This window comes from Podarcis melisellensis (genome assembly GCF_964234715.1).
Source record: "Podarcis melisellensis genome assembly, chromosome: 8".
NCBI classification, from domain to species: Eukaryota; Metazoa; Chordata; class Lepidosauria; order Squamata; family Lacertidae; genus Podarcis; species Podarcis melisellensis.
The window spans coordinates 78,781,463-78,799,409 of NC_138540.1; positions in this window are offsets into that span (position 1 = coordinate 78,781,463).

Genomic DNA, 17,947 nt, shown 5'->3' on the forward strand with positions numbered 1-17,947 from the left:
TTTTCTCAATCCAGCCCCCTTTCTCCTCCTTTGTCCATTCAGCCTGGTTGAAATTCCCATTGGCTGTTTGCTAGAACCATTTCATATTACCTTTTATGGGAGACAAAAGCTATATATTCTTCTATCTATAAATGACAAATAAGTAGTCATTTATCTTACATTTATCTCAACAAGGAACCTTAATTACCAGCTCACCTCTTGCCCTCCTTGCCCTATTGCCCTCCAAAACAAATCGTTAATAGTTTTACATTTTTATCTTTAACAGATGTCAAGGATCTTGAGTTCACATTCTCATGCATCATCAATGAAAGATCTCCTTTTGGAGGTCTTTAAACAAAGGCCTGACAACTATATATCAGGAGTGCTCGATGGCGTCTCCTGTCTGGCTGGGGGCTGGACTCAATGGCCCCTGTGGTCTCTTATAACCATGATTCTATGAAATAAGAATTTAACATTTCTTTCTTTCTAGATCCTTTGCATAATTACATTTAAGCTAATATATTTAATACATTATAATAGGTAGCCTTTTAACAGAATAAACCTTCTCAAAGTAAAAAGGAACAGTTTACAGCCTCAAAATAAAAGAGGAAAAAAGCCTCTTCTTCTGTTTACTCCCCTTCCAGCCAGTTGCTTTCTTTTCCATTTGCTCTTGGCCTTTTTAACCTTAGGAAGAAGATATGGCTCATTTTACTATTTGCCAAAGCTTAATTTGTAGGGTCAGTGTAACCTTGCTCTTAGCCTGTAATTCCCTTTTTATGACTTTGAGAATTGTTTTCTGCTATAAATCAAGGGGCCCCTTGTCCAGGAGAATAAACATCTTGCCAAGGTTCTTAGGCAGCTGGTCTTCCTGGCATGAAACATTTGAAAATCTTTAAGCTCATTTTAAAATACAGATCCTGATTAATATATAGCTTGGATAAAAATGCAGGCTATGATTAGATGCCTCAACAGCAGTGATACTAATGTAGAATAGAATGTCCCTATTTTGATCTGAGGAATGCTGGTAACTATGCTACCCAGGACAAGCCTGGTTTTTCCTGGATATATGGCAACTTTAGAACAATGAAGGTTTTAGCCTAGGTAGAGGTTTTTGCTTAGAGGGTCACAAGATAAAGAGGCACATAGGACAGAGGCCGCTGCACCCTGGTTCAGATTATAAATAGGCACCATTGTCTCCAAAAGTTTTCTTTCTTTTGGTTTTCCTCACCTAGCCCAATGAAGAGCTTGGTCATTTTAGACAAAATTATGAAACCACTTTTTTTTTCAACAGGTACACCGTGTGATCACCACTTTGCTGCAATTACGATTTGGGCTGCTCTCAGATTCCATTTCAGCTTCTAGGGACCAGAACTTACACCAGCCTGCAGGATCAGGCCATCTCAAAATCTGCTCCTAACACGTGTCATCCCAAAATCAAGTCCAGATTCTTAAGCTATAGCCCAGATTATGCGTTCAGTTTAGTTTTTAAGCAGGGTTTGGCCTTTTTAAGCATTCTTCAAAAAATCATTTGAAGATTTTCAGTGAAACCCAATCAGATTTCCTGTTAGAAGATAACATTACAGCTCCCAGAGCCCCCCAAGAAGAAAATTTCCATAAAGTTCTGACAGCAAATGACAGTGTGTGTGTTTCTTTATGCACATATATTTATGAAGAACATAAGATTATAAGAGGAGCCTGCAGGTTCAGGCCATCCATATTGATATTGTGTTGCTACAGGGACCAGTTGGATGCCTATGGGAAGCAGGGCCTGGAGGCAATAGCAAAACCTCTAAATGAGGAAACAACACATTTGGTTCATGGGGGTTTCATTTACTGCTGCAACAAAGCCTTATGTCATGCTTTTGTGTAAGAAAGGTGCCTCTGAGCACATGCAAAGAGCCTCTTTGACTACCACTCACCATGTGATTTTAAATAGGCAAAGCACTTCCTTTTAGAAATAATTCCTTGTACGCAGTTGGAGGAGACAGTTGGGTGGCAAAGCTTTTTCTTTCTGTCTTTCTTTTCTTTTCTTTTTGCAACTCACTAAAACACTTTTATTGTACACATCAAAATTGCAGTGCCTAACACATACATGCACATATTCTCAAGCATACTCACTGCCAACTGATCCTTGTCAAAGTTGTTTATCATGTAGTTCATCCCATTGTTAGGAGCCTTTATTAATTTGCGGTTTTATTTTCCCCTCATTCTTCCCTAATTGCAAAAAATAAAATAAAAATAAAATACTACAGTTTTCAGTGGTTCCTCTATTTTTTATTTAAGATTTCTCTACTCAAAATACTGTGGTTTTTTGTGTTTCCTCGAAAAGTTTCTGTAACCAGCAATAGGATAGATCAGTCAGTAGAGCATGAGACTCTTAATCTCAGGTTTGTGGGTTCAAACCTTACATTGGGCAAAATATTCCAGCTTTACAGGGGGCTGGACTAAATGATCATCAGGTTTCCTTCAAGGGCTACAATTCTATGATTTCATGATACTGATATAAAAGAGAATGTTCCTCTTCTCATCTGAGGAATGTTGGAGGGTATGCCATGACTCCTCTCATACCTGTTTTGGATAGGCTTTTGGAGTCTGGGCTTCCTAGCTGGGCTGAATATCAGGCGGTCCATGCAGTCACCCATTTGGAGAGCTCCCCATCCCATGTTGCCACATACCCCACTACCATAACTTTTGATGACAACAAAACAAGGTTATGCTACGTAATATTACAGATACCACTGATCTCTACACATTTGCCTCCATTAGACATAATAAGGAAGGAAACCCCACTTTCTGAAACACAGAAATTCACCCAAATTCGTCAAATGAAGGATTTTATTTGGTTCCAAAAGGTGATAAAATTGTGATCCAATGATGAAGGGGAGAGGACCTGACTCGTGGCAGGAATAGAGCAGGGACGCCATAATCCTCAAGATGTTATTCGTGTGAATATAAATCCTGCGTCCAGCCAGGCTTCCCTGCGCAGCCTCTGTGTCTCCGAAGCTGGCCTAGCAGGATAGCAGAGTAGCAGCGGTCCTGCGTCCATGTGAGAAAAAGGGATAAATCAAGTCCAGAGACAGTTCGGTTCTTATCTCTAGAAGCGTTTATTTACAAGCCATAAATCATTCTCTTTCCATCAGAGCTTTCCGGCATCTTGCTCCAAAAGCACACACACAGCCTGCAGCCTCGGAGCTGAGCTGTGTCTCTCAGGCAGAAGCGAAAGCAACTCTGCTCACAGACTGTGACGCACTTCTCTGTGTCAAGCTCCTCCCAGATACAGGACACCACGGAGTTTTAACCCTGTCTGTTCCAAACTCCACACCCCCTCTTGTCCTGCATCTGGGGACAATAGCCAACAATGCTTTCCCCATACACAGACCCTCACAGAACTCCTCGTGCTTCTGGAAGGTTAATGGTTTTGTGAAACCATCAGCGAGGTTCTTTGTTGAGGGACAGTATTTCAGAGCAACTAGCCCCTCATGAACGCTCTGACATACATTCTGGAAACGTATGTCCAAATGTTTGGTCCTCGCCTTGAATTGCCTCGTCTCAGCTAATTTAAGGCACGGTTGATTGTCTTCATGCACCACAACGGGCAGACAATTTTCCCCACAGATTTCCTCGACCAAACACACATAGAACTCCAGCTCTCTGCAAACCTCTGATAGCGCACTGAACTCAGCTTCAGTAGATGAAAGCGCTATGAGACTTTGCTTTCGGGACCTCCACCCAACTACTGAGTCCCCAAACTTCACCACTAGGCCTGATACTGATTTGCGGTCCTCAAGGTTAGCCCAATCCAAGTCCTGCACACTAGGACTTGAAGCCTCTCTACTGAGCAGATTGACAGCAAACGCTGTATCTGGTCTGCTCCACTGTGACAGATACAACAGACTGCCCAGAGCTGACTGAAAGAGTTCAGTATTTTCGAACCCCATGCGTTCTACTTGCTGACACTCCTTCACATATCCAGCCTCCATGGGTGATCTGGCACCTGCACAATCAGACATCCTGAACTTCTCAAGCAACTGTTCAATCTTACCTTTCTGGCGAAGCAAAAAGCTTCCATCACTTGCTCTTGTGATCTCTACGCCTAAATAGGACTTGACATCTCCAAGCTGCTTTAGCTTGAACCGCTTTCCAAGCTCTTTAGCAAACTTCTCCACCTGTTTACCTGTCTGTGCCATGATCAAAAGGTCGTCAACAAACACCTGCACCACTTGCTGTTTCAAGCCTGAATCTTTAATGTAAAGACAACTGTCTGCAAGAGATCTCTTAAAACCTAGCTCTTCTAAGGCTTCATGTAGGCACATGTTCCAATTTCTGGCAGATTGGCGTAATCCATAGATGGATTTGTGCAACCGCCACACGACGCCTGGCTCACTGACTTCAAACCCTGGAGGAGGAAGCATGTACAACTCCTCCTTGAGATCTGAGTTCAGGTAGGTGACAGCTACATCAAAATGGTTCATCTTCCTTTTTTTTAAAAAAAAAATATTTATTGAAGTTTTTAATAAAAGAAATACAAAAATAATAAACAGCGTTACTTTGTTTTTACAAAATTTCATAACATCTTTAGACTTCCTCACATCCCCCGCTCCCACTTACATCATTAATAAGTTTTTGTCAAGCAAATTATCATCTTATTTTCAATTTTATAACCACTTATTTAAATACAATGAAGTAATTCTCCTACAAATTTTATTTCTCTTAACCTCCCTTATCATCAAATCCTAATCCAATTTAGTGATGGCCAATTATTTATAACCAAGCATCCTTCTTAACATTCCACTAAGTTACAATGTTTCTGTAGATAAATCTTAAATTTCTTCCAATCTTCTTCGATCCTTTCTTCTCCCAGGTCTCGGATTCTGCCAGTCATCTCCGCCAGTTGCATATAGTCCATCAGTTGCATCTGCCATTCTTCCAGTGTGGGTAGATCTTGAGTTTTCCAGTTCTTAGCAAGTAGTATCCTTGCTGCTGTTGTTGCATACATAAAAAATGTTCTATCCTTCTTTAACACCTTCTGGTCGACAATGCCCAGAAGAAAGGCCTCTGGTTTCTTGGTGAAGGTATACTTAAATACCTTTTTCAACTCATTATATATCATTTCCCAGAAGGCCTACACTTTAGGGCAGGTCCACCAGAGGTGAAAGAATGTTCCTTCATTTTCTTTACATTTCCAACATTTATTATCAGACAAATGGTATATTTTGGCAAGTTTAACTGGGGTCATGTACCATCTGTATATCATTTTCATTACATTCTCCTTCAAAGCATTACATGCAGTAAAGTTCAACCCAGTGGTCCACAACCTTTCCCAGTCTTCAAACATAATGTTATGCCCAATATCCTGTGCCCATTTTATCATAGCCGACTTAACCATTTCGTCTTGTGTATTCCATTTCAACAGCAAGTTATACATTCTTGAAAGTACCTTAGTCTTAGGTTCTAACAATTCTGTCTCCAACTTCGATTTCTCCACCTGGAACCCTAACTTTTTATCACTTTTAAAAATTTCTTTAATCTGAGCGTAGTGTAACCAGTCTCGCACTTTATCCTTCATTTTCTCCATACCCTGCAATTTCCAATTATCTCCGTCTTTTTCTAGCAGTTCCCAATATTTTGGCCAATAGGCTTCCATATTGGGTCTTTTTCGGGCCTTAGCTTCCAAAGGTGAGAGCCACCTTGGAGTTTTATTTTCCAGTAAGTCTTTATATTTTGTCCAGAAATTGAACACTGCTTTTCTGACAATATGGTTCTTAAAGGCCTTATTGATCTTAACCTTATCATACCATAAGTATGCATGCCAACCAAAAGCATTGTTATAACCTTCCAGATCCAACACGTCAGTGTCTTCGAGAAGTAGCCAGTCTTTTAACCAGCAGAAAGCTGCGGCTTCATAATACAACCTTAAGTCTGGCAGGGCAAAGCCCCCTCTTTCTCTCGCATCTGTTAATATCTTAAACTTAATTCTGGGCTTTTTGCCCTGCCAGACAAATTTGGAAATATCTCTCTGCCACCTCCGAAAACACTCCGTTTTGTCCACAATTTGCAATGTTTGGAACAGAAACAGCATCTTTGGCAATACATTCATCTTAATAGCAGCAATTCGGCCCAACAAAGAAAGCTTCAATTTTGCCCAGCTATCCAAGTCTCTCTTAATTTCCGACCAGCATTTTTCATAATTGTCCTTAAATAGACTCAGATTTTTGGCTGTTATGTTAACCCCTAGGTACTTTACCTTTTTCACCAATGATAATTCTGTTTCTCTCTGAAACCGTTCTGACTCTGTATCTGTCATGTTTTTCCCTAACACCTTCGTTTTTTGTTTATTTAACTTAAATCCCGCCACCTGACCAAAATCATGTATCAGTTGTAATACTCTTTTCGTACTAGATTCTGGCTCCTGCAATGTCAAAACTAGATCATCTGCAAAAGCTTTAAGTTTATATTGTTTCACTCCGACCTGAATCCCCTGCACCAACCGGTCACCTCTGATCAAGTTCAGGAGCACCTCCAAAACTGAAATAAATAACAGAGGGGAAATCGGGCAGCCTTGTCGTGTTCCTTTTTCAATTTTAAATTCTTCCGTTACCACATTGTTGACTATCAATTTAGCTTTTTGTTCTGAATATATTGCATCAATCCCATTTTCAAAACCCCGCCCCGCTCCCATTTCTTTTAAATTTCCCTTCATGAATTTCCAAGAGATGTTGTCAAAGGCCTTCTCCGCGTCTATAAAAATCAGCACTGCTTTAGTGTTTATGTCTGTTTGCAAAAGTTCCAAAATGTCAATAATGTTCCTTGTGTTTGCAAACATGTGTCTACCTGGGAGAAAGCCAGCCTGATCTTTATGAATTACTTCATTTAAAACTCTTTTAAGTCTGCCTGCTAAAACATCAGCAAATATTTTGTAATCCACATTTAAAAGGGAGATGGGGCGGTAGTTCTTAAGTTGTGTTTTTTCAGACTCTGATTTTGATATCAACGTGATAAAAGCTTCCTTCCACGATTCCGGCGCCTTCTTTCCCTCCAGGATTTCATTGCTGACCTCCGTCAAGGGTTGGATCAAATAATCACTCATTGTCTTATAGTACTTGGAGGTCAGGCCATCTGGTCCTGGAGATTTGCCCAATTTCATGTTCTGAATGGCATGTTCAATTTCTTGTCGCGTTATTTGGCTATTCAGGAGTAGTCTATTTTCTTGTGTAAATTTTTTAAGACTATTTTTTTTCAAGAATTGTTCAATCTCAACCTCATTTTGCGGCCCTTGAGTATATAGTTTCTTAAAATATTTCTGGAAGGATTTTCTAATTTCCACAGGGTTCTGAATATTTCTTCCTTCAATTTCCAAATTTGTTACTGTGTTCAACTTTTGTCCCTTCTTCAACTGCCAAGCCAGCAGTTTCCCACATTTATTTGCCGATTCAAACGTTTTTTGTTTCATTGATTTAATCTTCCATTCTATTTCCTGGTTTATCAGTTTAGAATATTGTGCCTGATGAAGTTTAATTTCTCTCAGAATCAGCTGTGACTTCGGATTTATTCTTAACTTCTTCTCTAATTCTTTTATTTTCTCCAAAATCTTATCTTTCTTCTCATTTTGTTTCCTTTTCTTTATAGCATTCTGTTGTATTAAGAACCCTCTCATCACGGCTTTACTTGCGTCCCAAATTGTTCTTTTTTCCACCGTTGTGTTCAAATTTATTTCGAAATAGTCCTTCAAAACTTTTTGGGCCTTTTTAGTGATCTCCTGATCTCTAAATAAGTTGTCATTCATCTTCCATCGAAAGGAGCCGGTTGGTATCAATGTCAAATCCATTTTCAAAGCGTTATGGTCGGAGCAGGTCTTTGGGCAGATTTCCACTTTCCTGACCTTAGGTGCCAGACCTCTAGTAATCCATATTTGGTCGATTCTTGTCCATGTCAGATGGGCTTCAGAGAAGAATGTTCCTTCTTTTCCCAAGGGGTTTCTCGTTCTCCAAATGTCAATCCAGTCCATATTGTCTGTCATTTCGAAAAAGGTCTTAGGTAGTCTGCCATCTTTAGTAACTTTTTGGCTTTGCGACTTATCCATGTTAGTTGATACAATCCCGTTCATATCTCCCATCATAATGATGTTGTCAAAGTCCAGATATTCCAGCATGCTCTCATGCAACTTCTTATAAAATTCCGATTTCCCTTCATTTGGTGCCTAAATTCCTAATAGCATAATTTTTTCTCCTTGGTGTTGTATTTCGACTGCCAAAATTCTGCCATGTTCATCTTTAAATAATAATTTAGGTGAAAGGCTCTCCTTTGCATATATCACCACCCCTCTCTTCTTTACTCTATCTGAAGATATAAATTCCTGGCCAAGTCTTTTATTTACCAATACTTTTCTGTGGAGCCTAGTCACATGTGTTTCTTGCAAGCAAATAATGTCCAATTGTTCCTTTTTTAATATATGAAAGTTTTTCTTCCTTTTTTCTGGAATGTTGCAGCCATTTATGTTCCAACTCAGAAGTTGCAGAGACATCCTGTATAGATCTGGTTATTTTTCAGGGGGTGGTACCTTGTCTTCAGGATCCAAGGGTGCCGGTTCCTTTGGTGCTCCAGGCTCCGGCAATGATCCAAGTCCTTTATGAAGGTCTTCTCCGTACTGGTTCAGAAATTTGTCTCTGTCTTCCAATGTTCTAATTTTAATCTTCCTCCCTCTAAAAGTAAAAGATAGTCCTTGAGGGAAGTCCCACCTAAAGATGATTGAGTTGCTCCTCAGTAGTTTTGCTAGTTCCAAATATTCAGATCTCAAATCCAAAAGCTGTCTAGGAATATCCTTGTAAATTTCAATTCTCTTACCCAGAATGTCCAGTGATTTTCCGTAGTGTAGGCCCAAAATCTTGTCCCTCTCCTCCTTTGATCTCACTGTTATCAAGCAGTCTCTGGGCTTGTCTTTTCTTATCAGTCTTCCAAGTCTAAAAGCTGATGTAATTTTAAAGTCTTTCTCCTCAAGGTTCCAATGCTTGGAAAATATTTTGGTCAAAATGTTTCACCTTCCAACCTCTCTGTGCTGCTATCTCCAAAAGCGTTCTCAGAGTCTCCGCTCTTGAGGTTGGCGAATATACCTCTGTGAAGTGGACACCCTTTTTCTGTGTGAATCCTCGGGCCACTAACCTCGCTTTATACTGTGGTTCTCCTGCTTCTGTGGGTTTCAAGCGGTAAACCCACCTGCAACTAACAGCTCTCTGGTTAGCCGGCAGCTGAGTGAGTGAGAACACGCCAAGAGACTCCATTGAGTTCATCTCCTTCTGCATCGCCTCACGCCATTTGCTAGCTTCTTCCTGAGGCAACTTCTGAACATCCTCAAAGGATTCAGGTTCACATCTAGCCACACCAACCCAGACACTAGTGGCTTCATACCTTTCAGGTGGCTTTCCCTTGGTTGATCTTGCTGACCTCCTCAGCGTGAATTCTGGAACTGCGCCTGATTCACCTGGATCAACCCTACTATCCTCTGTGTCAGAAACATCCCCCTCTGACCTGCTGCGCTGTTTCGGGCGTACAGCTGGTTCTGCTGGCGAGGATGGTGCACTCCTTAGCTCAGACTTGACAGAGACCTGTGGAGGGGTCCTGGGACTCCCTTTTGGAGAGCCAGGCGCTGGACCCTGTGGCTGTGGACCGTGCACATCAGCAACAGGTTCAGCCTCACCCTCCTCTTCCTCATCTGAGTCTAACAGAACATCTGGGTTTCCGTGAAGACGTTTCCACCCACTCTGCTCGCAAAACTCAGCACTGCTGCTAATAAGCAGCTTAGACTGGTTGCCAGTAGGGTATGCGAAACGCCATGCCTTTGAACTCGGCTCATAGCCCACACAAAGATCATCTTCCTAGACCTTGGCTCACCCTTTCTGCGCATGGCCTTTGGAATGAGGACCCAAGCCTCAGACCCAAAAACATGGAGAAACCCCACCTTCGGTTTCTTCTGATGCAACAAGAAAAACGGTGTGTTGCCTACACTGGAATTGTACACCCTACTCTGCACAAAACTGTTATTCTAAAGCAGCAATGCGGCAGCAAGCAAAGGCTATAGCAGCCAAGTCTGCTGCATGTGGCTGGAAAGCCAAACAGGAAGTTTGTGACTGTTGCCATGGGAACAAAGGGGCAGTCCATTCTGTACTGAGCACCGGATGTTAGCTCAGTGGGTTTGTCATATGACCTGTGCTGGAAGTACATGGGAGGAGTTTATTCTAACTGCTGATGAGTGCAGACATGTTTTCTCTGTACTGAAGTAAAAGACAGGAATAAAAGATGTAAATAGATTTCTGTCTACTTCTTTTCCCCTCCCTGGGGACACCAAAGGGGAGAGAGGAGCAGTTGGTGTGTTTTCCTCACAGCCTGAGGAAAATCACCGGAACGGACCTCGAGTATGTTTATTCCTGCCGGGAGTCGCCCGAGGGAGGTCTAAGGAATTCTGCCGGTGCCTGAACAGATAGGCACATACCTCTTAGACGGGCAGAGAATTCCAACAGTGGTAGCAGAGGATGGTTGCTGTTTTCATCGACCTCTGCATCAAGGAGTGGCTTCCATGGAAGCCTGAGGTGAGAAGCTGATCCTCTGCAGCCAGAAGCTGACCAGAAGGAAAGACAGCCAAAGCAACGGAGCCCAGGTATGAGATTTTCGGGCTTAAAGGAGTGAATGCAGATTGAGTTATTCTCTGCTTCACGGGGAGCAGTAGATGGGAAAAACAGCTCCAGTCAAAAGAGAAACCGCATTCCAAACATTCCTGTGGTTTCCTGTTCAAGGAAACGGAATGCTGTTGCTTAGCAACAAAGGCCATGCCTCAGAGAGGAGAAGTGAAAGTTAAAATGGAATGTTTTGACTACACAGTCTGAAGAGCTCTTGGAAATTTCCAACGCAGCCAGCGTTCAGAGCTGCCAGGTGGCACAGAGTGTAAACAAGCCAGCTATTGGATTTTAGAGGCTTGTAATTGAGAGTCAATGCAAGGACTCAAAATGGATGCAAAGAAGGGAGCTTTGCCTTCTCCACCCCTTCTGACCAGTGACAATTATGCATCTTGGTCTATTAAGATGAAGGCCCTGCTGCAGAATCAGAGACTGTTCGGGTTGATTGAGAACCCCATTCCAGCAGCACCAACGCGTGCTTGGGAGTCACAGGATGTGAAGGCCAGAACTGCTATAATTCTGCGCGTGTCAGATTCGCAGCTGATCCACGTACAAGATTTACTCCACGCGAAAGATGTTTGGGAGACGCTGAGAAGGACACATCAGAGAGATGCAGGTTCTTCAGCGTTGCTGTATTTTGAGAAGCTGACCAACCTAAGGCTTGCGCCTGATGGAGATGTTCAAGCGCACCTGACGGAGATGAAATTTCTGCGTCAACAGATGGTGGAACGTAACTTCCGTCTGCAGGAGGAAGTGTTTTGCTTCATGGTGATCAACAGTCTGAATCGGACTTACAAAACGGTTGCCAGTCAGCTGGGGTCTCTCCCAGCAGCGGATCTCACTTCGGAGAGGGTCTTTGCCGTGGTTCTGAATGAACATGACAGACTTGCCGCCCTGGAAGTCAAGGACAAGGGGAGCAAAGAACGGAGTTCTAACGCCCCTACTGCTGTTGCTACTGGAGACGCTGTAGCTTTAAACGTTGTCCGATGCTACAATTGTGACCAAACTGGGCATCTTCAGCGGAACTGCAAGAGGCCACGTCAGAACAGAGGAGCCAAGGCGAGCTCCACAAATTCTGAGGCGTCAGACAAAGGTCACACCAAGCCAAAGGCAAAGACTGCAAAAGCTTTGATGTCGCTAAAAGCCACACCAGAGGTGGGAAACTTCTTTGTCCTAGACACGGGCGCGACGGTTCACATGACAGGACACAGAGGACTATTTTCTACGTTTGAGAAGCAAAGCTTCGCTGTGCAACTAGCCAACGGTCAAAAGCTGGAAGCGACCGGAATTGGGACTGTGTATCTTAAAAGTCTGAACTTGACTATAAGCAATGTTTATTTGGTTCCAGAGTTGAAGTTCAATCTGCTCAGCGTTTCGCAGATTGCCAAGAAGGGACTAAAACTGTCCTATGATGATCAGACATGCGAGATCTACAAAGATGGAGAGTTGTATCTTTCTGCCAAAGAGAAAGATGGACTGTATTTGTTGACTTTTGATCAAAGTGATTACATGGAATGTAATTCTTGTGATTCTAACATGATCTCTTTTACAGGTGTAGCCAAGAAGAACGCCAAGCAGGTCACCTCGAGGGTCAACAGGGCATTTCAGCGGGTGTATGCTGATGTGATTGGTCCTTTAGCACCATCTAGAGGCAATGCAAAGTATTACCTAATATGTGTTGATTCTTTTACAGGTTTTGTCTGGATTTATCTTTTGGAGAGACCGAAAGAAGCCTTAGAAAGGTTTAAAGCGTTTTGTGACAAAGTTAAAAATATGCATGATGCTGACATAGATTGTCTTTACACAGATGAGAAGCCAATTTTCTTTTTACAGGATTTCCAGAGGTTCCTGAAGAAGAAAGGGATTAGACACAAAACTGCTAGTTCCGAAGAAGCTTGGAACAAATGTGTTTGTAGTAGAGTGAACAAAGAATTGCAAAAGGGAATGCATGCGCAATTGCTAAGTTCACATCTGCCACATGAGTACTGGGCTGAGTCGCTAATGTCATTCTGTTACACGTGGTTGAGAAAGTTTTCAAAAGAGTTGGGATGTTCTCCTTTTGAGAAACTGTTCCACAGAAAACCTTCTGTTGCCCATTTCAAGGTTTTTGGGTCTCATGTGAAAACAGAAGCTCCGGGTGGAGTAAAGAATGCCAGAGGCATTTTTGTGGGTTATGAAAAAGGTCTCTACAGAGTAATTTTGTCTGAATCTGGTCAGGTGATTCTCACAAAATTTCTAGAGAGTGCTCCTGAACAGGAGAGAGTGACTGTTCACACATTTCCCACAGGTGATGATGATTCTGATGATGATGATGATGATGATGAGTTTGATCTTATTGAGTTCAGTAGTACCGATGATGACAGCGATAGCTCAGACAGCTCAGTTGTCACAGTCATTGAGAGGAAATCTCACATAATGACTAGATCCTCAGAAGAGGAGGATGAACCACTGATTAAGCTTAGTACTGGTTCTCCAGAGAGTTCAGAGGCTGAACCAGAAAGCAAGGGAGAGCAGCACCTCTTACGTAGGTCTGAGAGAGCAACGAAGGGTGTACCACCCAAGAGGTATTCACAAGAGTTTGCTAACTTATGTGTTGCTGTTGTAAACGACCAAGGTCAAATTGAAGCTGTGTCTGAGTCAGAGACAAAGGCACAACAGAGAGTTGCTAACCAAGGTAATGCAGAAGCACTCATTCCTTGGAAGTCACACAACCAGAGAGGTACATTGGTAAAACCAGTGGCGGGTAGTTCCAAGGGTGGAACTGAAACAACAGGGGAATGTTATAAGTATAACAACTGTTTGTTTTCTTCTCTGGATGACGCTTTGCTCGCAGCACGCATTGATACTTTAGGGGGAGTATGTTATTCTAAAGCAGCAATGCGGCAGCAAGCAAAGGCTATAGCAGCCAAGTCTGCTGCATGTGGCTGGAAAGCCAAACAGGAAGTTTGTGACTGTTGCCATGGGAACAAAGGGGCAGTCCATTCTGTACTGAGCACCGGATGTTAGCTCAGTGGGTTTGTCATATGACCTGTGCTGGAAGTACATGGGAGGAGTTTATTCTAACTGCTGATGAGTGCAGACATGTTTTCTCTGTACTGAAGTAAAAGACAGGAATAAAAGATGTAAATAGATTTCTGTCTACTTCTTTTCCCCTCCCTGGGGACACCAAAGGGGAGAGAGGAGCAGTTGGTGTGTTTTCCTCACAGCCTGAGGAAAATCACCGGAACGGACCTCGAGTATGTTTATTCCTGCCGGGAGTCGCCCGAGGGAGGTCTAAGGAATTCTGCCGGTGCCTGAACAGATAGGCACATACCTCTTAGACGGGCAGAGAATTCCAACAATGCTGTCCTATAACTCTCAGCCCAAAAGCGCTGTGGCAAACCTGAGTCTGCCAACATAGCATTCGCTGATTCCTGTAGCATGCGAAATTTTCTCTCTGCAACTCCATTCTGTTGCGGACTGTAGGGGGCAGTCAATCGATGATTGATACCCTTCTGCCTGAAAAACGATTGCAGCGCAGAACCTGTGAACTCCCCCCTGCGATGTGTACCATCACATACTGAGGATACCCCGCTCATCTGCCAAACCAGGTGTTAACAGCCCTGACAAAGGGACCAGACTAAGTGCTATGAGAAGGAAATGAGACCCAGGAAGAACCAAAATGGTACCAAGGGAAGCCTTCCTGACAAAAGGATATGCAGATGTTTTCATTAACTTGTGAGAAGTGGGTACTTGAACATGAATGATGGGGCATGTCTGCCTGACACCTCACCTTCTCTGTGACATACTTACAATGTTTGATGACTCTTCTGGAAATGTAATATGGGAAACTTTGAGAAACTTTTATAAACTGATGCAACTATTGTTCTGGGCTTCTTGTTGCTTCATCTTTGTGGTAGTTGGAAGTCTTCTTGCAACCATGAAGATCGGACCTAAAGGCCACTGTTTTGATCTATCTCTTGGCTGAAGTCTCCTACTAGTGACCTCCTACCTGAACTTGTGGGAGTTAAGGTTAGACGATAGTGGGGTGCTCCAAGGACTCCCTCTAACATTTGAGAGCACATTTCCCCCCCTTAAATTGCTTGACATTTTCAGTGGGAAGGTAGTGCCCCACTCGTGGGTTAGACTCCACAACTCTGTTGTTGTTGTTGTTGTTCCCAGTATACGAAAGTGTTTATTACTATACGCCACAGCTAGAACCCTCTAAGGAAGAATGGTAGTGTATAATGTTCGAATATGCTGCACTGGCTGTTCTGACAAATACATAGCTTAGCAGGTCTTGAGTAAATCCAGCACAGTTGATTTACATAGAGTAACTAATATATAACAAATTGGATGACTAAAAAGATGTGGATTACACAGAGTAGTAGAAAAGCAAAGGAACCAGGAAAAGCGTGGAAGGGAAGTCGTATGTATACGTATACATGCTATATTTGGTACAAAGTTGTAAATATTCTTTTTCTGTTTTTAAAAATGCCTTCTTATCCAATGACATAGAAGCTTCCTCTGCAAACTTTCATGACAAACACTATGACAAACCATTTGAATAACCAGCCTGTGTTCCATTGGGAGGTAGAATGGAATAAGTAAACCAGATAACAAAAGGAGTACCAACAGTCCAGGTTCATATAAATGATAAAGGGGCTGCATTGTCTATACAAGCTTCCTCTCGTTTCGTTTAGTGAAACTCAAGATAGAGAGGTAGGCAGGGGCAGCCCTTGCCTCCCAGGCCAGGGGTTCTCAACCCCAGGAGCAGATAAGAAAAGGTCTCTATAGTGTCTCAACCTGTTCTTGCTTTTGGCTTCCCTCACTCAGCCACATGAGCAGTTGGCTCGAATGAGATAAAATTATGAAACCACACTTTTTCAGCAGGTGCATTACAGGTAGACTCCTCTTCAGCAGCTGCACTGCATGGGCACCACTTCAAGGTAATTAAGAGTTTGGCTGTTGTTAGCAGATTTCCTGTAAATTTCAGCTGGAGAGAACTTGCATCAGGCCATCTACTCAAGAAAACTATTTCCACAGTGCCCAACATGATGCCTGTGCATAGCCAGCAAGCAGGATCTGAGAATGACACCACTCTCCCCACTGCTGGTTTACAGTAAGAGACTTTCTGAGCCATACTGCCCCAACAGCAAAGGTAGAACATAACCATCAGGTTTAGTAGCCACCTATAGACATATTCATGGAGGAAACGGGTCATCCAAAATTTAACATATCCTAGTTGTTGGCCACCATTACTTCTTTTGCTACCAAATTCACAAGATTAATTAAATGTGTGAGGCTATTTTTGCTTTAATCTATCCTGAATTTTCTATTGTTCCATTTCATTGCATGCCCACCAATTCTAGTGTTATAAGCGAATGAAGACAACTAGTCATGATGGCTATATTTCCCCCTGAATAGCAGACATTAATCCTCTTAGTAACAGATGCTGGAGATCACAGGTGAGAGAGGCTACTCGGCTCCTGCCTTGTTTTCTGGGTTTCCCTCAGGCATCTGCTTCTGCTCCCTGAGAACAAAAATCTGTACTAAATGAGCCTTTGACTTGATCCAGCAGGGATCCTCTTTTCTTTTTTCTTTTAATCATTTTATTGATCTGCACTGTATATTGTTCCAAGTTGTTATCTCAAATAATTGCAAAATCAGCCAGCACATAACTCCTGCTTTCCTTGGAGAAAGGGAGGAATATATTTTTCCATGCTGCGTCATATTTGCACCATCTTGCCTCCTCTTCCATCTTTATCAAGTCTTTCAAGTCTTAAATAACGCTCCACAGTTAAATGTCTAATTATAAATAGAAGTCCATCTATTTTTTAAAAATAATTACTTTCTTAATGAGGCTTGGCATTGAAAACCAATTGTAGATGTTAAGTAGAGGGGGAAAAACCATACCAAACACCTCCGTTATCCAAACATCATCACGAGAATTATTTTTAAGTCCGAGCTTAAACCCCCAAGGACTGTACACTTCTGCAGGTTTTTTCTTAAGCTTCTTCTATCCAGTCCATGTCTGTTGATTGTCCAAATCTATTCATTTTTTTCAAACAGATGTTCCTGGCTATGAGAATGGCATTGGAGAGTGCTGGCTGTACTGTGCTCTGCAACCCAGTGTCCTGCCACTTGCACCTTGATGCAAGTCGGCATTCTTGGACAATCTGTGGGTCTACGAGAGGGTACTCCCCCAACATGGGGAGTCTGCCAGGGCTAATTACCCCCATATCTGCCCTGAATTACCAGCACGGCTGGGGGCTGGTCGTGTGGGAGTCAGCCATTTCCCACCACCAGAAACAGGAAGCCCAGCAGGGGTCCTCTTATGTCTCTGACTCCTGAATCCTTCTGTGAATTTCTAGAGGCTTATCAAATAATCATAATTTGCCCAGGTTGTCCAATGCTGTGTAGCAAATTTCCAAAATAACTGTGCACCAAAGCTGTGGTACCAGAATGTTGAATTAGATGGGCCTTTGGGGTGATCCAGCAGGGATCTGCCTATGTTCCTGACTCCTGAATCCCTCAGTGGCTGTCCAGAGTTCTGTATAACAGTAGTAATCTGCCCTGGCTGCCTAGTGCTGAGTAGCAAATCTCCAGAAAGGCAGCTACAAATGCTCCCAGTGGACTTTTTTTAAAGAATTTTATTCAATTTCCCCCTCTTAATAAGTAGGGTGGTAAGCTTTCATGGTGTACAGTATTGTTTGAACTTTTTGTGATGTCCTTATGATATTGTAAGCAGCTTGGAGATATCTTTGAAATATGAAACATGAAGTAGTATATAGATATGTAGGGGCTGCACTTGACTCCCAGGCCAGGGGTTCTCAACCCCAGGAGCAGATTATAAAAGGGCTCCATGGTGTCTCAACCTGTTTTATCTATTGGCATCTCGCACTCAGCCACATGAGCAGTTGGCTCAAATGAGATGAAATTATGAAACCACGCTTCTTCAGCAGGTACATTGTGGAAACACTCTTCATCAGCAGGTGCGCTGAGTGGGCAGCACTTGGAGGCAGTTAAGAGTTTGGCTGTTGTAAGCAGATTTTCCAGAATCTTCAGCTGGCCAGAACTTACACCAGTCTCTTGAATCAGGCCATCTGCTCAACTAAACTACTTTCACAGTGGCCAACCAGATGCCTGTGCATAGCCTGAAAGCAGGAGCTAAGGGCCACATCACACTCTCCACTACTGGTTCCCAGCATCAGACATTCAGAGCCATACTGCCCCAACAACAGATGTAGAACATATCCATCAGGTTTAGTAGCCATCCATGGGCAAATTCATGGGAGGTAAGGGTAATCCTTTTTCATGTTCAC